The sequence below is a fragment of the Mus caroli genome, unplaced genomic scaffold (genome assembly GCF_978045245.1).
Source record: "Mus caroli unplaced genomic scaffold, Mus_caroli_1 scaffold_19, whole genome shotgun sequence".
NCBI lineage: Eukaryota > Metazoa > Chordata > Mammalia > Rodentia > Muridae > Mus > Mus caroli.
In genome coordinates this window covers 40,840,813-40,865,382 of record NW_028227274.1, presented here as the reverse complement: position 1 = coordinate 40,865,382, position 24,570 = coordinate 40,840,813, and the positions used below count along the sequence as shown (strand labels likewise).

General features: G+C 43.5%; 1 pseudogene; it reads left to right on the top strand.

Moving 5' to 3' along the window:
• Positions 1-24,570, top strand: part of LOC147000264 (dihydropyrimidinase-related protein 3-like) — a 50,516-nt pseudogene that overhangs the window by 3,772 nt on the left and 22,174 nt on the right.

The following is a 24,570-nucleotide window of genomic DNA, read 5'->3' as shown; positions in this document are numbered from 1 at the left end:
TTAGCTGGGTAGGATCTTGCCCCAAGGTCCCACTCCCTTAATCTTTATCTCCTAGAACAAAAGATTTTGCTCTATTTCACTTCCTGGTACTCCTTTAATACTCAAACCGTATATTTTATATTTTTCCTTTCTAAGCTTGCTATGCTTGTTCAAACTTTTCTTCATAAGACTTAACCAGAGAACAAAGTCTCTGCCGGGCTTTTTTGAAACTTCTTTTGTCAATGCAATTAATCCAAGTCTCTTTACCTTAGCCTCAGGCAAACTTTTCAGACAAGGGCAAAAAGTAGCCACATTCTTCACCAAAATACCACAAAACCAGTCTTTATGCCACATTCTGAAATTCTTCTCCTTTGAAATGTCTTGGGCCAGGTCAACACAGTTCAAATCAATCCCAGCAACAAAGTCTTCCATATTCCTACTAGGATGACCCATTAATCCCCATTTAAAGCATTCCACTGCTTTCCAAATCCAAAGTCCCAAAATCCACATTCTTTCAAATAAAAGCATGGTCAGGCCTATCACAGCAATACCCCACTTCTGGTACCAACTTGTCCTAGTTAGGGTTTTACTGCTGTGAACAGACACCATGACCAAGGCAAGTCTTATAAAAACAACATTGAATTGGGGCTGGCTTACAGGTTCAGAGGTTCAGTCCATTATCATCAAGGCATCAAGGTGGGAGCATGGCAGTATCCAGGCAGGCATGGCACAGGAGGAGCTGAGAGTTCTGTCTTCATCCAAAGGCTACTAGTGGAAGACTGACTTCCAGACAACTAGGGAGAGGATCTTATACCCACACCCACAGTGACACACCCATTCCAACCAGGTCACACCTATTCCAACAAGGCCACACCTTCAGATGGTGCCACTCCCTGGTCCAAGGATATACAAACCATCACAGTCACCAACCAGATTTCAATATCAGGATTTCTGAGAGTGATGTCAAGAAATTACTGCTTGATAAATCCTCCAAATGAGTCAGATCTACAGAAAGGATCAACATTTGCAAGGTGGAGATTCTCAGAGGGATTCAGGAGAACCTAAAAGAAGGAAGGTGGTGTCTGAGGCAGGTGGTACCCAGGGTCCCCCATTGTCATGCATCAGCCAGGCATCCAATCAGAAACCTCAGATCACTTTCCTGTTACTAAAGTAGACACTGGCACAGTTGAATGACACCACACTGTTCTTCCTTCTACTGAGATTCCACCTGGCATCCTAACTGGGTACCTTATCTAGCTGTTCCCTGAAACAGCCATGTCCTCATGTGGCCAGAACAAGTGCCTCACTTGGACATAAACAGAAATCTCAGATTTCTTCCTACCAACCTCTGCAGGAGCACATCCCTCTTGCCAATGTTCCCACATCCTGTAGTATAATTGGAATCCCAGGCAAATCAAAGGAGAGAGGAGCTTCAGTTGGGCTGCAGCCTAAGGTTTATCCAGTAGTATGCCATGGGATACAATATCCCTTGTTTGGGTACTCAAACAATGGAAACTATGTCTAAAACTATAGATGAGTACAATAAAGCTAACAAAACATGAGAAATGCTCATGGAATTTTCCCACTAACCAACTCATAGATCTCAACGGATATGAAACCTCTTTGCACGAAGAAAAACAATCCTTTTCAATGAGCATATTTCTGAGAATGACGATTAGGAAGACAAGAACAATTTACAGGACAATGGGTGGGTAAAGCCTAGAAGTCCAGATGTTGACAGCCTGCTTAGCTCCTTGTCAATCATGTGACTTTCGGTGTTCAACTGACCCCACATGTGCCTCCATTTTCTCATCTGTAAAGCTAGTGTTGAAGGTGGAAAATTACTGGCCACCTGAACTCTTCAACTCAGAGTCCTACCCCTCCCATCTGGAGATTGTTCCCGGAACACTCCTGAACTCTACGTTCCTGAACTCTTTAACTCAGAGTTCGACCCCCTCCCAACTGAGGAATGTTCCAAGAACATTCTTTAGATAAAGGCTTCCTGGAACAACCTCCAGAACATTTTTGAGATAAAAGAACCACCTCAGAATGTTCCAATAGATCGGGTACATTGCCAAAAAAAGGACACGACCCCTTGGTATTTTCCTATATAAGCCTGTGAAAAATTTGGGCCGTGGTCGATTCTCCTCTACACCATGCCTGGTGTATGAGTTTCGACCCCAGAGCTCTGGTTTATGTGCTTTTTATGTGCTTTCTTGTTGTTGCTTTATTAAATCTTACTCTCTACATCTTAAGTTCGGTCTCAGTGTCTTCTTGGGTACGCGGCTGTCCCGAGGCTTGAGTGAGGGTCTCCCTCCGGGGGTCTTTCATTTGGGGGCTCGTCCGGGATCTGCGCGACCACCCAGAGGTCCTAGACCCACTTAAATGTAAGATTTTCTGTCCTGTCTTGGTCTGGTGCCTGTGTTCTGTTTCCATATCTGGTGCGATCGTAGTTTTGGTTTTGCGGACGCTCAGTGCTTAGTGAGAGTACTTAGTGAGACCACGCTCCGAGAGCGAACTCGAGGTAGATAAGGATAGACATGTCCAGGTGTCCACCGTCCGCTCACCCTGGGAGACGTCCCAGGCGGAACAGGGGAGGACCAGGGATGCCTCGTGGACCCCTCTGGAGGCCAGGAAGGTCTCAATCTGTAGGCCTTTGAAAGGCCATCTTATTCTGTAAGTTGCCTGTGGTCGACGCGAAGTCGCTGCTGTTTTTGGTTTCTTTTTTGTCTCAGTCTCATGTCCACTCTTGTTGTGTCTACTATTATTCTAGAAATGGGACAATCTGCCAGAACGGGAGTGGATGTGGAATCCCACCCCCGTCAGGAAAAGGAGTCGATGTGGAATCCGACCCCATCAGAAAATAGCGTTTGGCTGGTTGTATAAGTCCAGGCGTGGACGAGTGTGCTTGTTTGTGGTTTTTGCCACGTGACAGACTGTGTGTGTGTGTGTGTGTCAACCCTTTGTCGACTGTAGACTTGGACTGACGTCAGGACAGAATTTGTCAGCAATGGTTTTTAAAAAAAAAAAAAAAAAACTCAGTGCTGGTGAGCCCCGGGCTGCTCAAAAGAGCTCTGGGATGCAGAGCTGGGCTAAAAACTTCCGGCTTTGGCGGCGCAGTTAGGGCTTTGATAGCAGCAGTGGCGCTGAGGTTCTGGGTTCTGCAGGCACAGCAGCAACAGAGGCTGTCTGTGCCCCGCGAGCGAGTTGTGAGATGCTAATGGCGAGTGCGGCGGCCTGCCGGTCCCACCTGGCGCCCTAGAGTGGCCATAAAGCCTGCCACAGCTGGGGAGGGACCGACTACAGCCGCCGTCCCTCCTTTGGCTTCCCCCCCCCCAGAGTCTACCTGCACTCCCTTGTGCCTGCCTGGCTGCTTGCTCCCTCACCAAGGACAGTGCAGGGAGCACGGGGGTGTCTCAAGTGGTTGAGTTGCCCCTCAATTGGCTCCTCCCAGAGTCTGCGCACAGGTGCATGCCCACACTCCCTTGTGTCCGCCTGGCCCGCCGCCGCCTCCAAGGGCTCAAGCCATGCGGGAAGACAGTGCAGAGAGCACCGGGTGTCTATCAAGTGGTTAAATTGCTGCCTCTGCCACCTTCCCCCCTCCCTGCCAGTGTTTGTTTGCCACTCCCAGGAGTTTGCGCCACAGGTTCCCTGGTTGCTTCTCATTCCCCTGTCCCCTGTATCCTGTCTCTTGTTAACAGAAAAAATTGCATTCTTTTTGAGATATCAGTGGTCTGGTGCAGCCAGATGTGAGAGCTGCACTCCCTTCTCTGCCCCACGTGTTTTCTCTTCTCAGGCACCGCCCTGAGCTGCTGGCAGTGAGTCTGTTCTAAGCTCCAGTGAGGGAGACATCCACCCACTTGGGGCTTCTTCTGTCCAAGGCCTTAGAAGTTGTCAGAACACAGATCTGGGACCAGATCAAAAAAGCTTATGCACCGGGGACTACAGCAGTGCCCCACGGGTTCCAGGTTGGAGATTCGGTCCTTGTCAGACGACATCGCACTGGCACTCTTGAGCCTCGGTGGAAAGGACCATATCTGGTGCTGTTAACAACTCCCACGGCAGTAAAGGTAGATGGAATCGCCGCCTGGATCCACGCCTCCCACGTCGAGAAGGCTCCTAGCCAGGGTAGAGGCAACCATGAAGACAACTGGACGGTGGCAGCTACTGACAATCCTCTTAAAATTCGCTTGTGTCGCGGGTGCCACCCTAAGCCTAGGGAACCACAACCCTCATGCTCCAATTCAACAGTCTTGGGAAGTACTTAATGAAGAGGGAAACATTGTATGGGCAGTCACTGCAGTCCATCCCCCTTGGACTTGGTGGCCTGATCTCACACCTGACATCTGTAAGTTAGCAGCAGGATGTCCCAATTGGGACCTCCCCGATCATACTGATCTTAGTAACCCACCCCCCGAACAGCGGTGTGTTCCGAGTGGGATAGGGAACACGTATGGATGTTCAGGGCAGTTCTACCGAGCTAATCTTAGAGCTGCACATTTTTATGTTTGCCCTGGTCAGGGTCGGAGCGGAAGGCTTCAACAAGAATGTGGAGGGGCATCAGATTATTTTTGTGGTAAATGGACATGTGAAACGACAGGGGAAGCCTACTGGAAGCCTTCCTCTGACTGGGACCTAATCACGGTAAAACGAGGTAGTGGTTATGACAGGCCAAACCAAGGAGAAAGAAACCCCCATAAATATCCAGAGAGTGGGTGCGCTCTTAAAAACAGCCCCCCAGGACCATGCAAGGGTAAATACTGCAACCCCCTACTTATAAAATTCACTGAAAAAGGGAAACAAAATCGTTTGAGTTGGCTTAAAGGAAATAGGTGGGGTTGGCGCGTATACATTCCACCAAGAGACCCTGGGTTCATTTTTATGATCAGACTCACAGTGAGAGACCTGGCGGTAACACCATAGGGCCCAACAAAGTCCTTATGGAACAGGGCCCCCCAGTCGCACCGGCTCCCCCAAAAGTCCCGGCCGTACCAGCTCCACCAACTCCACAGCCCAACACAGTGGGACCCTCCCTAGGGACTAATACTCCCCTCATAAAGCCAACCTTAGCTTCCCCACCTCCCCTAGATACAGAGAGCCGTCTGGTCAGTCTAGTCCAAGGAGCTTTTTTAGTTTTAAATAGGACTAATCCTAATATGACTCAATCATGTTGGTTATGCTATGCCTCTAGGCCCCCTTATTATGAAGGAATTGCTCAGATCAGGACTTATAATACTACTTCAGATCATTCTCAATGCCTTTGGGGAGAAAACAGAAAGTTGACTCTGGCAGCGGTTTCAGGAAGTGGGCTTTGTTTAGGCCAGGTACCTCAGGATAAAGGGCACCTCTGTAATCAGACCCAGAACATCCAGCCTAACAAAAGTGGTCAGTATCTAGTGCCCCCCATAGACACAGTATGGGCTTGCAATACCGGTCTCACTCCTTGTGTATCTATGTCTGTTTTTAATAGTTCCAAAGATTTCTGCATTTTAGTTCAACTTATTCCTAGACTCCTATATCATGATGATAGCTCCTTTTTAGACAAATTTGATCACTGGGTCCGCTGGAAAAGAGAACCCGTTACCTTAACTTTGGGGTTACTTTTAGGATTGGGAGTAGCAGCAGGAGTAGGTACAGGAACCGCTGCCTTAATTAAGACCCCCCAATACTATGAAGAATTACGTACAGCTATGGATGTTGATCTTAGAACTATAGAACAGTCTATAACCAAATTAGAAGAATCTTTGACTTCCCTGTCCGAAGTAGTGTTACAAAACAGGAGGGGATTAGACTTATTATTCCTTAAAGAAGGAGGACTCTGTGCTGCCCTAAAAGAAGAATGTTGTTTTTATGTTGACCATTCAGGAGTAATCAGAGATTCTATGACCAAGCTTAGAGAACGCCTAGATATACGTAAGAGAGAAAGAGAAAGCCAACAAGGATGGTTCGAAAGCTGGTTTAACAAGTCCCCTTGGCTCACCACTCTCTTCTCCACCATAGCAGGACCGTTAATTACACTTATGCTTTTGCTTACTTTTGGCCCCTGCATCCTCAATAAGTTAGTAGCTTTTATTAGAGAAAGAATAAATGCAGTGCAAGTTATGGTACTAAGGCAACAATATCGGGTTCTCCAAGAGGCCGAAAACTCGCTCTAAGATTAGAGCTACTTACTAAAAGGAGTGGGGAATGAAGGTGGAAAATTACTGGCCACCTGAACTCTTCAACTCAGAGTCCTACCCCTCCCATCTGGAGATTGTTCCCGGAACACTCCTGAACTCTACATTCCTGAACTCTTCAACTCAGAGTCCGACCCCTCCCAACTGAGGACTGTTCCAAGAACATTCTTTAGATAAAGGCTTCCTGGAACAACCTCAAGAACATTTTTGAGATAAAAGAACCACCTCAGAATGTTCCAATAGATCGGGTACATTGCCAAAAAAAGGACACGACCCCTTGGTATTTTCCTATATAAGCCTGTGAAAAATTTGGGTCGTGGTTGATTCTCCTCTACACCATGCTTGGTGTATGAGTTTCGACCCCAGAGCTCTGGTTCATGTGCTTTCTCATTGTGCCTTTATTAAATCTTCCTTCCTATATTCTGAGTTCGGTCTCAGTGTCTTCTTGGGTTCGCGGCTCTCCCGAGACTTGAGTGAGGGTCTCCCTCCGGGGGTCTTTCAGTGTCAGGGTGCTTTTATGTTACTGGTGTGATCCTCAAGTGAGCCCCTGGGTGGACATGTACACAGAGCAATGTGAACAGACTGTGGGAATGATGTGGACTTGGGATGCTTGACTCACAGTTGGAATGAAGCCTTGAGTGAGCCTCTTCTGCAGGACTGCGTCCTAGTTCATATCACTCATGTAAGGGAAATTCTGAATGTCAGCCAATTGAGAAAAGCGTTGGTCTGGATTAGGTTCAAGCAGCTGCCAATTAAATACAAGTAATGTTATTACTAGGAAGGCCAGACAGGTGGACCAAATAAATAAATAAATAAATCCTGACTAAGTATTCTAAAGTCACTCTCTGATGAGAGTCCATTGTACAGAAATTGAGCCCATGCTTTGCCAAGACAGTAATCCCTTCTCTTACCTGAGCGCAAATCAGATGGAGAATGTATGATTTGCAATAACACTAGAAGTCGAGTTTGTAGTATGATGAGCACAAATGGCTTGTACCAGGAATTAAAAAGAACTTCCCTCCTGACTCCCTGACTGGGAGAGCCTGTTTAGTAAACCTCCACTTACCAAGTTCAGATCAAGAAGAAACACTTTGGAATGAACATTGCTTTGCAGAGCTAAGACCTGAAGCTGTGCTTTTCAATGACATAAAATGGCCACCGAATCTTATTTCTTACTATAATTTGTCCATTTATGGCCCATCCAAGCCAATCTGTGGTCTGACTGTACTTGGTCACATGCAGCTCCAGACCATGTCCAACACACGACTTCAGCTTAACAGCACTCAAGCAAGCACATTCCCTACCCAAGGAGACACATCCATTTGACTATGTGACAATGTAGTGTTGACATCAGTGTCAAACTCCCACTTGTTTCCAAGTGCTTTGCTGAGTATCTATACTTACAATGGATAAAATTGTACAAACTACTGTGTGGGCCACAGTCATTGAAATACACTAAGTTGTACTGATATCTGGGAAGGTGCTGGAAGAATGCAAGTCAGGAAGTAGGGATTCAGGAGGAGTGAGTAGCATGGATGAACCTGTGTGGCTATGTGATAGTGAGGAATGGGAGGAGAAGGCAAAAACAGAGCCAAAGGAGGGAAAGGTTGACTAAAATTCAAAAGGCTCAAAGGGCAGTTTATAACCACTGTATCTCAATTAGCTTGATCTTTATTTGAAGAGCAATGAGAAGATGCTGACATAAAGGAATGAGACTAGTAGGGAGAGGAGTGGTAGACACATGCAACAAACCAGAAAAGGCATGACAGCAGCTGGTTCAGGGAGACAGCCAGAGCAATGAAGATCAGTAACAGCGGCTTAAATGGCTACTGAGAGTGTTAATCTAAGATCTAGTGTGGGCTAGATATGGAAACTGTGAGTGAACCCTGGTCTCTGGTTTGCATAGGTAGGTGAAGGGACCAGTTATAGGCAGAGAGACCACTGGAAGATGCCCAAGAAATATAAAGAAATTGAGAATTATAATCTGGACACAGTGAGGTTCAGAAGGCAAAGAGTCATCCAAAGATTTTTAGGTTGAGTTAAGGAAGCCAGGCATTTGAGTTTGAGTGACCGCTATTGGATTTTCTGGATATCCTCCTAGGGTGCTTTCTTCTGTCTCACATTTTTAAGAAGGGATACCATCTCCTGTGACCAGGCAGAAGGGTAAGTTACAATTGCTGTCTCAAACATGTTCACAATTTCCTTGCTGGAAGTACTGGAGAGGATGTGATATGGTCTCTGAAGGGAAAAAAAAGGAAAGAGTCTTCATTTTTACAGGTCAAAGGGGGAAACATTGCAAGCATTTACAAGGTGAACTTTGAAACAACAAACCCTCAGCAAGAACCCCTTGGAGCTGATTGACAGGGAGACATATGGACTACTACAGAATTTAAAAGACATTTTTCTGACATTTTTCATCAAAATATCCTAAGTTTTAAGAACTTGTTACTGTACAGACCCAAACATTTCAGTGGATTAAGCCAGCTTCAGACACACTGGTTTCAAACTGTTTTGTATGTAACTTTTAGGTGTGTCTATATAAAACATAAATAATAAATAGAACCTTGAATTATATAAAGTTGATTACAAGTTACACACTTACATATTTTACAAATTACAAAATCACGGATCTATAATTTTTCTGTGGTCTCCTCGTAATTTATCTGAAATAAAATGAATGCTAAGTGTTATGGCATGTGCTTGTAATGCCAGCACTCGGGAGGGGGAGGTAGGAAGATCTGGAGTTCAAGACTGGCTTCAGCTACATACCAAGTTCAAAGCCAGCCTGGGATACCAGAGAGTGATGCTCTAAAACAAAGAAACACACACACACACATGCACACACATGTACACACACACATACACACACACATATACACACACACACACCAATACAAAACAGCACAAAACAAAACAAAAACACATAAAAGCTGAAAACATAATGAGAAATTTAAGGATAGAAAATTGCTCAGAAATCCCATCTCCAGTGTCTAAATACTCTGATCCAATAAAGAATGTAGTAGAGAATTTTAAATAACAACAATAAAACTGTTCTCGAACAATCAGGGTCAACTATGGCTGCCAAGGACCAACCTTGGCTTAGAGAGGGGTTCTTAGGGAAGGGGTGGCTGGGGAGCATCGAATAAAAAACTTAAAGTTAAATCATGTTTCCAAGCGAATGACCTGTTTTGCTCAAGACAGTGAGAAAATTGCTCTTAAAAAAAAAAAAAAGTTTTGGTCTCTATTTAAATGTTTAAATCTCTTTAGAGATTTCCAGACAGCTCTCTCTAGATAGCTTCTTTTTCTTTCTTTTTTTTTTTTTTTTTTTTTTTTTTGTTTTGGTGTTTTAAAAAAAGATAAGATAACCTATCTCTTGCAAATCATAATCTGGTTCTGGTCTTTTATTTTGCATATCAGTTTAGTCATTAACTCCAGGTTTCCTTTTGATTATCCTATGAATCAGCATCCTTAAAACCCAGGCCCTTAATTCTTAGAGGACAGCAAGCACACACTTGTTTTAACATGACATTGAACTTAGAAATATGCCTGCCTATGTTCAGCACAGATACTAAATGAGCTGGTGGGACTCCATCCTGAAATTACCATTTCTATTACACCTGAGCCAAAATTTGCTCTGTCCCAGGCCAACCCAGAACTCAAAAATCTATCTGCCTTTGTAAGCGTTAACAGAAAACTTATCTGGGTTGGATCTCCTAGGATCACCACTCCCTAAATCTCTTCATCTCCTTGCTTAGTATGTTTTTGACAAGTAGACTCACAGTACAGCTGCTTTTTGTTCCTTTAGATTCCTGAAGCGTCTCATCCTTGTTTTTTGAGAAATCAGATCTTTTTGGACCTATGCTTCTAGAGTTCTTTTCCACAGCCTTAAGGGCTGTCCTGAAGGTCCCAGCCAGTGTTGACCCTTTTGCTAAGACATTAGCTACCCTTGCCTCCCAGACTCATGCAGGATCTGATTATCTTGGAGTCATTAATGTTAACATTCCTTAAAGGGCATTCCTTGAAAGAAGAACGTAAAATATGTACATTATTATACAAACAAACCTTGAGTTCACAGCACATATCGACACAGGTAGAGGCCCATGACTGTTGGTCCTGTCCCAGGGGCAGAAACCATGTCATTCTGCTCCTACCAAGGCCATGTGGCATATAACTTTAGTTTGATTAGGAAAAAGGAAAAAGAAAAAGAATTAAAAGCCAAAATGAAATACATATGAAAATCTCAATTGGAAACTTGTTACTTTCTACCCTACTCCAAAAATTAAAAAAATAAAATGTGTGTCTGTGTGTGTGTCTCTGTGTGTGTGTGTGTGGTGTTGGGGTTGGTGGTGGTGATGGTGATATTGGTCGTGGTGGTGGTTTTGTTTGTTTGTTTGTTTGTTTGTTTTTATAAAAACTAAGCTAGTGATGTTGTTTTATCTGTCCACTGAAGGGCAGCCATTATAAACAGCAATTTCTCTATGTGGCTTTCCTGTGCTCTAGAGAAACTGTAAGTCACTTACTGTTGCGGCCCGCCCGCGGTCCACAACATGAACGGTTCACTGAGAATGGCAGTTCCCTGCAAAGAGAGGAATCTAGACGGGGCGGAAGAAACAATGGAGTCAAGACAAAACTCTGATCAAGACTCAATTTAATATTTCCAGACACTCAGTTTATAAAGGAAGGGGGAGGGAACCCAATTTCCCGCCAAGTAACTCAGGGTCCAGTAGCAGGACGAACACCTGTGTGCCTCCAGGCAGCAAGGTCAGGTTCCAGCAGTGGGCGTGGCAGGACGAATGAGCCCGTAGCTCCACCCTTGAGCAGGCAGGTTCCAGGCTGGGGGGAAGGGAGGCCACAACTTACAGCCAGAGTGGATACTATATGCACAAGGACAGAACTTCCACAATACATTAATCAGAGGACAGTTAATGTGTGTGTACACATTTATCATATGACTGCCCTTTTCTAGATGTTTAAGTAATGGATGATGGATGAACTAAATTGGAGGAAGGAGTAGTGTTTGTTATTCCCAGTAGTCAATTAAAAGGTTTTATAATGTAACCCTGTGCTACAGGTCTGATGTCAGAAGGATTTGGATACTAAACTGGCTCATTCATTCTCTAACCTTCACTTCCTTCATGTGCAAGTTGAAGCTAGTTCATTGGCACAATGAAACACTGCCAAAGCTTGCTGGCAAAACCAGTGGAGATAATCCAGGGAGAGTTCATATGCCTAACAATTTGGGAACAAAGGTTTCTAAACTCAGTTTTATGAGACCAAAATTTTATTATTATATAAGAATGGCATATTCTTAAGAAAGTCTAAGACATGGCAGGAGCAAGGATAGATTGATTCTACAGTTAGTAATAAAAAAATGCAGTGTGTGTGTGTATTTGGCAGGGGTGCCTCTCATTGCATTGATGAGTTTGGTTCCATTATCATCTTAAATTCTTCTGGTCTCTTATGTTCTGATCATTAGACAAGGTACACCCACAGGAACACACATACTTATGGAAATGTGTGCCATGGGCTCAGCTTTCTAAGGTGATCAAGGATATCAGGGGTGGATAGGCAACAGCTTCTGCTGATGGTCCAGTGCAAAAGAAAGCAGTTGAAGGAAAGGCAGCAGATAGGATGCTTCAAAGCACAAGACCTGTCTGGCCATTGTGCAAAAACTTCAGGGAAACATCATGGGTCTGTGATGGAGGGGATAGGATGCTATCTCAGAGGATGCCTTTTCCTTTCTATCCCTGGCTTATCCCTGTAAGTCCTGACCAGTCCTTGAGAGCACAAACAAGCAATTAGCCCCACCCTCCTTCTCTGTTGCCCATATAACAGAGCATCATAACTGGTGTAGAATATTCAGTGGCTTTAAGGAAAACACAGAACTTGGGTCACTCCAAGGATGACTTGGAGACTTTTGGAAATGGGAATATTGTGGAAAACTGCCCTGAGCAGACTCACGCTGAGTAGGGACATTCTTGAACTATAATCCACTTTTTGGCTGGAGAGATTGTGGGCTAAGCTGACCCTCATGGTTAAACCAAAATTATTTTCCTTTCCTCAAAATGATTTTCTGTTCCACCATCCCACCTACTTCTTAATTATGGTTGAAAATAAAATAGACCTTTTCCTATAATGCTGATGACTTAGGTATGAAAACACAAGGCACAGATTCAAGGCACAAATTGTGATCTGTCCATTCTGTCAACTCACTGAACCCAGGTTTTATATCTATATTTTGTGTCTACATTTGAAATTTAGATAGCACTGTGTAAAAGAGTAATTCTTCAAACTGAGTGTCTTAGTCAATATTCCTTTGCTGTGAACACACCATAAGCACAGCAACTCATAAAAATGAAACATTTCCTTGAGGCAAGCTTACAGTTTCAGAGGTCTGCTTCCTTTTCAGCATGCTGGAAAGTATGGCACCACACTGATAGACATGGGGCTGGACAGGTGGCTGATAGTTAGGTGATTGGATCAGTAGGTAGTAGGAAGAGAGAAAGACACTGCATCTTGTATTTGAAATTCCAAACCTCACCCCCATTGACAAATTTCCTTCTAAAGGCCATACATACTAAATCCAACAAGGCTGAACCTGAATCCCAGTGAAGTATTTCCACTCCCTAGTGAGCATTCAAATAATCCAGCCTATGGGAGGCATTCCTCTCCAACCACCCTACACCCTTTTATTATAAAAGTCATGGTATTTTTAGATGAAACACTAGATTTTTTCTTTATGAGATAGGGTTTCTCTGGAGCTTTGACTGTCCTGCATCTTGCTCTGTAGACCACACTGACCTTGGACTCACAAATTATTGCCAGCCATTGCCTTCTGAGTGGTGGGATTAAAGTCATGTGCCACTACCACCTGGTTTATTCTTTAAACAAATTGTAGAGAATGAAGGGGAAATAGTATACCAGAAAAAATGTGCATATGTCCTATGTATGTGTGAATGCATGTGTCCATGTGCTATGTATGTTTGTACTAAAAAGTATAGGTTCCAGGACAGAAAATAATGTATCATGTAAGCACATGCCATATATCACTTAGAAAAAGATTTTAAGGAGGATATAGGCCTTTCAGAGATTTGGCTTTTATTTTATTCTGATACAAAGCTTTACTGGGTGGCCAGATACTTTTTATGTAGCCCAGCTTACTGGCAAAACTTATGGGGTGTACCAAGGGATAGCAAGGAAAATGCATAGCAATCTGCCTACCCAATAATAGAATTAGAAGCTTGTCCCATCTCCAGACCTACCCCAGAAGTAGTTTTAAGGTTAATTTTATTGTCTTCTTGCTCCTCTTAGGCACAGCATCCTAAGCCTAGTATATAATAGTCAGTCACCAAATAGTGAAATACTTGCATCCCATGGAGAACATATGCTTGCCTCACAGGGACAAAAGCTTTTAAAGCATTAGCTCCTTTAATGGTGAATTACTTCTTCATGAGGGGGGAGTTATTTCCCAATTTACAAGCAAGGGAAACAGAAGCCCAGAAGGTAAGTACTCCCAGGTGATTGGAATGTGGTGGTACATTCATGTTCTAGGACCTCTGGTGTCTATGCGCAGCTGGTATGTTAGTGCAACTTCTTGGTATCTGCTAACTCAAAGAATATCAATTATTGATCTTATAAACTCTGAAAGCTGGGAGTTGGGGTTAGCAAAAGATGCTAATGGGAGACACCATTCTATCAAGACACCACTTACAAACTATGGATTTTACAGAACATGAAAGGGCATGATAAGATAAAAACATTCTAAATGTCTTCACTTCTTGTAGACAGGCAATTAGGTCATGTGCTCAGTGCACACGTGTGTGTGTGTGTGTGTGTGTGTGTGTGTGTGTGTGTGTGTGTGTGTGATAAACATGAGAAGGTGGTAGTTATAATTAATATTGTCTTCTTCCTGACATTTTTGTGTTCTTGTCTGGCAGACATTAACTCCTTCATGGTTTACATGGCCTACAAGGATTTATATCAAGTGTCCAACACAGATGTAACAACCCATTTGGCTGTGTGGTTTGGATGGTCTGAGTGGATTTCCTATTGTTGCTAATGACCCTGGCCATTGGGACATGAGTCTCTGTGGTTACCTGTGGGAGGTCACTGTGCCAGGTTGTATGTTGAAGACTTTGTAGTAATACTTCATTTTAAAGAAGTTTATGGGTTGGGTGCCTATATCAATGCAGAGGGATGCTTGAATAAGGGAAAGCTGTTGTCTCAAAAACTCTTACAAACCTGGTGAAAAGGTGGGTGTCTTTGCCTTATAGAATCAGGTGAGCTTCCTTCCAGTTGTACCCACTTGGCTGTCATAGTTGTACCACTTTGCCTTTCCTGGAAAATCATGGATGTACATGAGTTTTGATAGATCTGAAACAATCGTGGGAAATGCAAGCAATTAGAACTCTTGAATTCTTGGTGGAGAGTAAGGGTAATTTTGTCTTGAAAGGCTCAGGGTAAGAGTTTGAATACATGCTTTGGCTTTGACCAGGCTCTTGAGAGCTGTTGGAGCACTTATTGAAAAGAATTCTGGTACCATGTCTAAGATCAATGGAAAATTACACCATTAGATCTGGATGACTGAGAGAATGCTTCTAAGATATTGGTCTGGTCTGTATGTAAATCCTGACAAATTTTTTATAGAGACAAAGCCTCCTAAAATGTCTTTTGGACTACATTCCTCTCTGTTTTAAGCCAGTTTTAGTCCTGGCTTTAGAAACTGCCTTTTATGTCAAGCTGCTAAAGGAGCCTATGATGCTGTTCATGTGTGTTTTAGCTCTATGAGATCTTCACCTGCCTGGGAGCTGGGGGCCATTGCTCAAGTTCATGCTGAGAATGGAGATATCATTGCCCAGGTAACTGCATGGAGTGAGCATTCTGTGTGAGCATGGGTCTACATACCATCCATATCCTCTCTTTGGCATGACTTGAATACCCCCATGTGTTCATGACTCTGTTAACATAAACACATTGCTAAAGACATAATCCATACTCAAAAAAGCTTACAGCTCTGGGCTCAGAATTTAATTCCAACATTGTGGCTGCAGAGACAGGGGGATCATCAAACGTTCAAGGTAATTAGATGTGATAGCAAGCTTTTTATTCTTTGCTCAAAGCACTATGCCTCAGTTCTTGAAGAATTGATCTTCAGCCAGGCAGTGGTGACAAATGCCTTTAATCACAATCCCAGCCCTCTGGGGGCAGATGCAGTAGGTTCTCTGAGTTTGAGGCTAGTCTGGCCTAAAAATCCAGTTTAAGAACATCCAGGACTACACAGAAAAGGACTGTCTCAAAATCAAAACAAAACACAAAAACAAGTCTTAATTTTCAATGTCAGGTAGTAGTGTATACCTTTAATCCCATCACTAAGGAGGCAGAAGAAAGGTAGGTACTGTGAGTTCCAAGACAACTAAAGCTATATAGTAAGACCCTGTTTCAGAAAACTAAAACACATCCAAACAAAGAAAAGGAATCTTCAGATTAATGTCATCATAAATCCTGTTACTACATGTATAGCTTATGTTTATAGTTTATCTGCGGTATTTTGCACTTGTTTTTAATTTTGAGGCAGCAACTTCAACTTAGATATTTATTTAGTTATGAAGTGAAGACAGGAAGGTCTAAAAGTGACCTGTTAAGTAAGTCTTCTGTCCCTAAAAGAGTTTACATCTAGAAACGTTTGATTGGAGTAGAAAGAAGAGAGTGGCTGTGGTCTTGGTTGTCCTTTTAATTGCATCTGAAATCAACAAAAACAAATTCCTGAGCAAATCCATGCACAGCCCCACCCCCTCCTCTCTGTTTTGGAACCTCCCTCCTCCCAATCCCTTTGCCTCCTCCCTTACCTCTTAATCTTCTCCTCACTGCATACCCATCCCCCTTCTGAGACAGCATCTTACTAACTAGCTCTGGCTGGTCTGGAACTTTCTATATACACTATGCTGGTCCCCATGGAACTCAAGAGATCCTCTTGCCCCATACCTTCGAATGCAGGGATTAAAGGTGTGTGCTACTTTTCTGCACTCACCACCTGACATGAGACCCTCCCTAAATGTGGGCGGAGCCTTTAGGCACAACCCAGATAAAAGGCTGCTCTAGAAGGGGAATTTCTCTTTTTGGCCACTTGCCCTCAGTCTTGCTGGCAAGTTACCTTGTCTTGCTGGTCGGAGCTCCTACACAGGAAAGTAAGACCAAGATCTTTGCGAGTTCCACAAAGTTGGAAGACTGCACAACATAGCACAACTGGATTCCTTTCAGCCTTCGGCGCCAGATTGAACCTGTCCAGATTTGTGCACTGAACAACTCTGGGATTGCCAGCGTCTTCGGAGTAAGACAGACACTGACTGTTGGACTAAGCTAACCACCTCCTTATTCGTGAGCTCAAGCCTACTTCTACAGAGTTCAAGGAATGGAACACACAAGCCATAACTATAAGTCAAATTTCTACAACATGGAGGACCGTGTGATTGAGGTAGAAATTGAAGATGATCAAGAGGTAAGAGATGCAGAAGAGAACAGCTTTTTCGATGAATGTGCTGGAGACTTTGTGGACACCCCGGAGTATCAGGGCATCCGGAACCAACCAGGTGATATTTACCTCATGAACAGCTTGGAAGACCCTGTGATTCAGGTGGAAATTGAACATTATCAAGAGGTAAGTGATGCAGAAAAGAACTGCATATTCCAGGAATGTGCTCTAGACTTCATGGACAACTCCGAGTATCAGGGCATACTGAACCAAACAGGTGATAATAACCTCATGGACAGCTTGGAAGACCCTGGGATTCAGGTGGAAATTGAAGATGATAAAGAGGTAAGAGATGCAGAAGAGAACAGCTTTTTCCAGGAATGTGCTCAAGACGTCATGGACAAACCGGAGTATCAGGGCATCCTGAACCAACCAGGTGATATTTACCTCATGGACAGCTTGGAGAACCCTGGGATTCAGGTGGAAATTGAGGATGAGCAACCAGTAAGAGATTCAGAGGAGAACAGCGTTTTCCAGGAATGTGCTCTAGACTTCATGGACAACCATGAGTATCAGGGCATCCCTAACCATGCAGGTGATATTTACCTCATGCACAGCTTGGAGGACCCTGGGATTCAGATGGAAATTGAGGATGAGCAAGAAGTAAGAGATGTAGAAGAGAACAGCGTTTTCCATGAATATGCTCGAGAGTTCATGGACAACCCCGAGTACCAAGGCATCCTGAACCAACCAGGTGATATGAACATCATGGTCAACTTGGAGGACCCTGGGATTCAGGTGGAAATTGAGGATGAGCAACCAGTAAGAGATTCAGTAAAGAACAGCTTTTTCCAGGAATGTGCTCAAGACTTCATGGACAAACCAGAGTATCAGGGCATCCTGAACCAACCAGGTGACATTTACCTCATGGACAGCTTGGAGGACCCTGGGATTCAGGTGGAAATTGAGGATGAGCAACCAGTAAGAGATTCAGTAGAGAACAGCTTTTTCCAGGAATGTGCTCAAGACTTCATAGACAAACCGGAGTATCAGGGCATCCTGAACCAACCAGGTGATATTTACCTCATGGACAGCTTGGAGAACCCTGGGATTCAGGTGGAAATTGAGGATGAGCAACCAGTAAGAGATTCAGAGGAGGACAGCGTTTTCCAGGAATGTGCTCTAGACTTCATGGACAACCATGAGTATCAGGGCATCCCTAACCATGCAGGTGATATTTACCTCATGCACAGCTTGGAGGACCCTGTGATTCCGGTGAAAATTGAGGATGAGCAAGAAGTAAGAGATGTAGAAGAGAACAGCGTTTTCCATGAATATGCTCAAGAGTTCATGGACAACCCCGAGTACCAAGGCATCCTGAACCAACCAGGTGATATGAACATCATGGTCAACTTGGAGGACCCTGGGATTCAGGTGGAAATTGAGGATGAGCAAGAAGTAAGAGATGTAGAAGAGAACAGCGTTTTCCATGAATATGCTCAAGAGTTCATGGACAACCCCGAGTACCAAGGCATCCTGAACCAACCAGGTGATATGAACATCATGGTCAACTTGGAGGACCCTGGGATTCAGGTGGAAATTGAGGATGAGCAAGAAGTAAGAGATGTAGAAGAGAACAGCGTTTTCCATGAATATGCTCGAGAGTTCATGGACAACCCGGAGTACCAAGGCATCCTGAACCAACCAGGTGATATGAACATCATGGTCAACTTGGAGGACCCTGGGATTCAGGTGGAAATTGAGGATGAGCAACCAGTAAGAGATTCAAAGGAGAACAGCATTTTCCAGGAATGTGCTCTAGACTTCATGGACAACCCCGAGTATCAGGGCATTCCGAACCAAACAGGTGATATTTACCTCATGCATAGCTTGGAGGACCCTGTGATTCAGGTGAAAATTGAGGATGAGCAAGAAGTAAGAGATGGAGAAGAGAACATCGTTTTCCATGAATATGCTCGAGAGTTCGTGGACAACCCCGAGTACCAAGGCATCCTGAACCAACCAGGTGATATGAACATCATGGTCAACTTGGAGGACCCTGGGATTCAGGTGGAAATTGAGGATGAGCAACCAGTAAGAGATTCAGTAGAGAACAGCTTTTTCCAGGAATGTGCTCAAGACTTCATGGACAAACCAGAGTATCAGGGCATCCTGAACCAACCAGGTGATATTTACCTCATGGACAGCTTGGAGGACCCTGGGATTCAGGTGGAAATTGAGGATGAGCAACCAGTAAGAGATTCAAAGGAGAACAGCGTTTTCCAGGAATGTGCTCTAGACTTCATGGACAAACCCGAGTATCAGGGCATCCCGAACCAAACAGGTGATATTTACCTCATGCATAGCTTGGAGGACCCTGTGATTCAGGTGAAAATTGAGGATGAGCAACCAGTAAGAGATTCAGTAAAGAACAGCTTTTTCCAGGAATGTGCTCAAGACTTCATGGACAAACCAGAGTATCAGGGCATCCTGAACCAACCAGGTGATATTTACCTCATGGACAGCTTGGAGGACCCTGGGATTCAGGTGGAAATTGAGGATGAGCAACCAGTAAGAGATTCAAAGGAGAACAGCGTTTTCCAGGATTGTGCTCTAGACTTCATGGACAACCAAGAGTATCAGGGCATCCCTAACCATGCAGGTGATATTTGCCTCATGTACAGCTTGGAGGATCCTGCCATTCAGGTGGAAATTGAAGATGAGCAAGCAGTAAGAGATTCAGAAGAGAACAGCATTTTCCATGAATATGCTGGAGACTTCATGGACAACCCCGAATACCAGGGCATCCTGAACCAACCAGGTGATATGAACCTCATGGTCAGCTTGGAGGACCCTGGGATTCAGGTGGAAATTGAGGATAAACAAGAGGTAAATGATGCAGAAGGGAACAGCGTTTTCCATGAAAGTGCTCTAGACTTCGTGGACAACCCCGAGAATCAGGATATCCTGAACGAACAAGGAGATATGAACCTCATGGACAGCTTGGAGGTCCCTGTGATTCAGGAGGAACTTGAGGATGATCAAGAGGTAAGAGATGCAGAAGAGAACAGCGTTTTACATGAATGTGCTCAAGACTTCCTGGACAACCCCAAGTATCAGGGCATCCTGGACCAACCAGGTGATATGAACCTCATAGACAGCTTGAATTTCTACCTTGTGGGTGATGTTGACTTCTCAAGCCAAGGGAGCTGTCAAAGTCTGAGTCAGCTACAATTGGAGGGATGGGAGACCTTAGGTGCTGGAGTTCTCCAGCCACAGCCACAGCCACAGCCACAGCCTCAGCCACAGCCTCAGCCTCAGCCTCAGCCTAGGCGCACTCGACCACGGATCCGCAGAGGTCTCACCCCCTGGCAGCTGAGCAAATTGGAGAGTGTTTTTCAAGTAATTCAGTACCCTGATGTGAAGGGCCTTGCAAGGCAACTGTATCTGGGAGAATCTGAAGTGCACCGTTGGTTTAAGACTAGAAGATCCAAGTATAGGAGAAATCAGAGACTACAAATTCTCAAATGTACCCTTGTGAGTGCCCAAAACACCTTTGCCTAACATTTCTGGGGAAGCCCTGGAGTGCCATCCTAGTCCAGGATTAGCCTACCCCTTTCAACAATGAATTTCTTAGTATTATGAAAGAAAAACAAGTTGTTAGTTCCAGGCCAGACATAGCTGCATAGGGACACCCTGACTTAGAAAAAAAAAAAAGCCGTAGAATAAACACTTGAACCTCCCCAGTCTGTGTGAAAAAGAACAACAAACACCAGAAACAACAACTGCAAAAAAAAGCCTCCCCAGTCTGTGTGATAAAGAACAACAAACACCAGAAACAACAACTGCAGAAAAAGGTAGAGCAAATCATGAAAACAAAAGCAAACAAGGAGAGGAATGGACAGTCTAAGGAACCAGGCTATATTAGAAAAAAACAGTTTGACCTCTTCCATTTTTCACTACCTAGTTTAGACTGCCCTTGAACTCACAGAGATAGATCTGCCTGCTGATGTCTCCCATGTGCTAGGATTAAATGTGTATGCCACTCTACCTGGCTAACCTCCAAACTTTTAAAATGTCATCATCATGCCCATTTAAATTAAATAAAGAAATAAAAGCAATGTACAGCAAACCAATAGCCAACAGCAAAGTAAATGGTGAGAAGCTGGAAGCAATCCCACTAAAATCAGGGACTAGACAAGGCTATCCACTTTCTCCCTACCTATTCAACATTGTACTTGAAGTCCTAACCAGAGCAATTCGGCTACAAGAGGAGATCAAGGGGATACAAATTGGAAAGGAGGAAGTCAAAACATCACTTTTTGCAGATGATATGATAGTATATATAAGTGACCCTAAAAATTCCACCAGAGAACTCTTAAGCCTGATAAACAGCTTCAGTGAAGTAGCTGGATATAAAATTAACTCAAACTAGTCAATGGCCTTGCTGTACACAAAGAATAAAGAGGCTGAGGAAGAAATTAGGGAAACAACACCCTTCTCAATAGTCACAAATAAAATAAAATACCTTGGCATGACTCTAACTAAGGAAGTGAAAGATCTGTATGATAAGAACTTCAAGTCTCTGAAGAAAGAAATTAAAGAAGATCTCAGAAGATGGAAATAACTCCCATACTCATGGATTGGCAGGATCAATATAGTAAAAATGGCTATCTTGCCAAAAGCAATCTACAGATTCAATGCAATCCCCAACAAAACTCCAATTCAATTCTTAAATGAATTAGAAAGGGCAATAAGCATATTGGTCTGGAATAACAAAAAACCTAGGATAGCAAAAACTCTTCTCAAGGATAAAAAACCTCTGGTGGAATCACCATGCCTGACCTAAAGCTGTACTATAGAGCAATTGTGATAAAAACTGCATGGTACTGGTATAGTGACAGACAAGTAGACCAATGGAATAGAATTGAAGACCCAGAAATGAACCCACACACCTATGGTCACTTGATCTTTGACAAGGGAGCAAAAACCATCCAGTGGATAAAAGACAGCATCTTCAACAAATGGTGCTGGCACAACTGGCCCTTATCATGTAGAAGAATTCAAATTGATCCATTCCTATCTTCTTTTACTAAGGACAAATCTAAGTGGATTAAGGAACTCCACATAAAACCAGAAACACTGAAACTTATTGAGGAGAACATAGAGAAAACCCTCAAAGATATGGGTTCAGTAGAAAAATTCCTGAGTAGAACAGCAAAGGCTTGTGCTGTAAGATCCAGAATCTACAAATGGGACTTCACAAAATTGCAAAGCTTCTGCAATGCAAAAGACACCGTCAATAAGACAAAAAGATCACCAACAGATTGGGAAAGGATCTTTACCTATCCTAAATCAGATAAGGGACTAATATCCAATATATATAAAGAACTCAAGAAGGTTGACTCCAGAAAATCAAATAACCCCAATAAAAATGGTGCTCAGAGCTAAACAAAGAATTCTCACCTGAGGAATACCGAATGGCTGAGAAGCACCTGAAAAATGTTCAACATCCTTAATCATCAGGGAAATGCACATCAAAACAACCCTGAGATTCCACCTCACACCAGTCAGAATGGTTAAGATGAAAACTCGGCAGTATCTTGAGAGTGGAGGAGTTGAGCTAAGTATGCAAATCCCTCTGCCTTATGACCAAGAAAGCCAATTATTGCAGTGATATGCTTTCATTCCATGTCTCTCCCACCCCCAAATTTAATCAAATCTTTTCACATCGAGGTAAATCACCCTGTTTGCCTGATGAACCCATGGGTGATAGAACTGTAAACCCTCCCCTCTTTCCATGTGTTCAGCCCTGCAGCCAGTGACCCCAGCTCTTCCTCTGTTGCCATGGAATCCAACCTCCTCCTTGTATTTCAGGCCTGTAGATACTATAGGGCCTGTAGTGTCATTGCTTGGTTGGAGAATTGTCCCCTCTGTGGCTCCTCAGTGCAGATGCTCCATGGCTTCCACTTCATTCCACTTCTTTCTGATTTTGGAAAGATCTGTTCTCCATAAGGAAGAAGAATTGGGGCATTTTCCCATTTGGATGTGTTTCTAGTGTGTATTTATTAGATTAATCTTGAGCTGAAGATTATATCATGTCATCTAAATGAAGGCAGCTGCTCCGCTCAGAGTTTTCCTGCTCTGCTTCTGCAAAAAAAGCAAAATGAAATATCCTTTGGGTACAAACAAGGGCAATTTTCAAGTTGCCAAGCTAGGCTGACCTTTCTTAAATGACACACTGAGAAATGTCCTTAAACCCACTGAGAAATGTATCTCCCACTCCTCATTATAGAAGCTTCCCTTTGCAGTGGACAGAGACAATCATGGAAAATTAAACTGGGTCAAACACAGAGAGGTTCTGCCTCAGTGGATACACCTACAACAGAGCTCCTCTAACCCTCAAGGACCATTAGAGGAATCAGAAAGCTTGTAAGAACCACAGGACTAGGAAGTCAGCTGTGAGCCTGTGTCTCCCAGAAACAACTGGGAAACTTCACCCATGTTAACACCACCTTATAGCTATCAAAGCAGAACCCAGGCAAGAACCCTAATTAATATGATAATCTAGAAGAACAAAATCTCATGGGGCCTCACCCCTAGGCAAAGAATTACAGGCCACAAATCACTATTGAAAACAAATGAGAATTAGCCTTTCCCAGGATGAGTCAGTGACTAGTTATCTAATACAAATTAGTTATCACTGAAATTATGTGCATACAAGCCCCTCCAAAAAGACTCCACAGGTTGCTTATATGTTTTTGCTGTTACATATATGTAACAATTATAATTTTAAAAAACCAGGCTAACAGGTCATGCTTTTGAGAGGGATTGAGGGATGGGTATATGGGAGGGGTTGGAAGGAAGAAGTAATGTAATCATATTTGAATTAAAATAAACAAAATTTAAAAACATATTTACTCTGTATTTACTATGTTCCAAGCAAAAACAAAGCAAGGGTCATTTCCTCATTGGAATATGCCACAGCTGTGTTGTGACCAGAAGAGTGACATCATTATTGTTATGATGGACTCATGGGAGCAGTGTGTTAAGAGTGACCTTGACCTTGATAAACTGGCTTCATCTGGGTAACACATGTGACCAGAAGATGGTTTATACAGGGCAGAAGATGTTTAATTATAAACTTTAACTTTTATGTGCCTTGTAAGGGAGGACTCTCACTGGAGCCTGGCAGAAAATATGTCCCGAATTCATTCAATGAGAATGGTTCATTTGTTTGGTTGGTTTGTTTTTCTGAGACAGGGTTTCTCTGTGTGGCTCTAGCTGTGCTGGAACTAGATCTACATACCAGAACAGCCTTGAACTCAGATATCTGCCTGCCTCTGCCTCAAAAGTGCTGAGCCCATGGCTTTCTGTTGATTGATTTATTTGTCTGGAACAATTTGGCCCAGCCTCAGTTAATCCCTAGACACACCCAGAAGTATGCCTCACCAATCTAGTCTCCTAGGTGATCACAAATTCAATCAATTGTGGGTAGACTGTTAGGGCAGAGGTAACTGTTACCTGTCTAGCTTGCCATTTTGTGCTATCATTAATGCCATAAGGAAACTTTCTCACATGTTGTTACTGCCATCACTAGGATGTTCTGTGCTTTGGTGTTCTTGGAAGCCAATCACATCAGAAGTCAGTTAGAATCGCTTTGTAGTGTTAGCCACAATAAGCTTGGACCTGAACCAACCACAAAGCCACACATCCTGCACCTGTGAATGAACTTTTATGGTATTTGCCTTTACAAGCTGCCCCTGGGATGGACCACAACATAAGAGAGACACCTAAACCTATTTAGAATAAGACTTTTGAGTGGGGGTCAAATATAGTTTAAATTCTGAAGATGTCTCTGGGAACTGATACGTCATTTGACAGAAAGAGACATGTATGTGGGTAACAGACATCCTGGTTGGCATGTTGAGACATGAAGTTTAGACA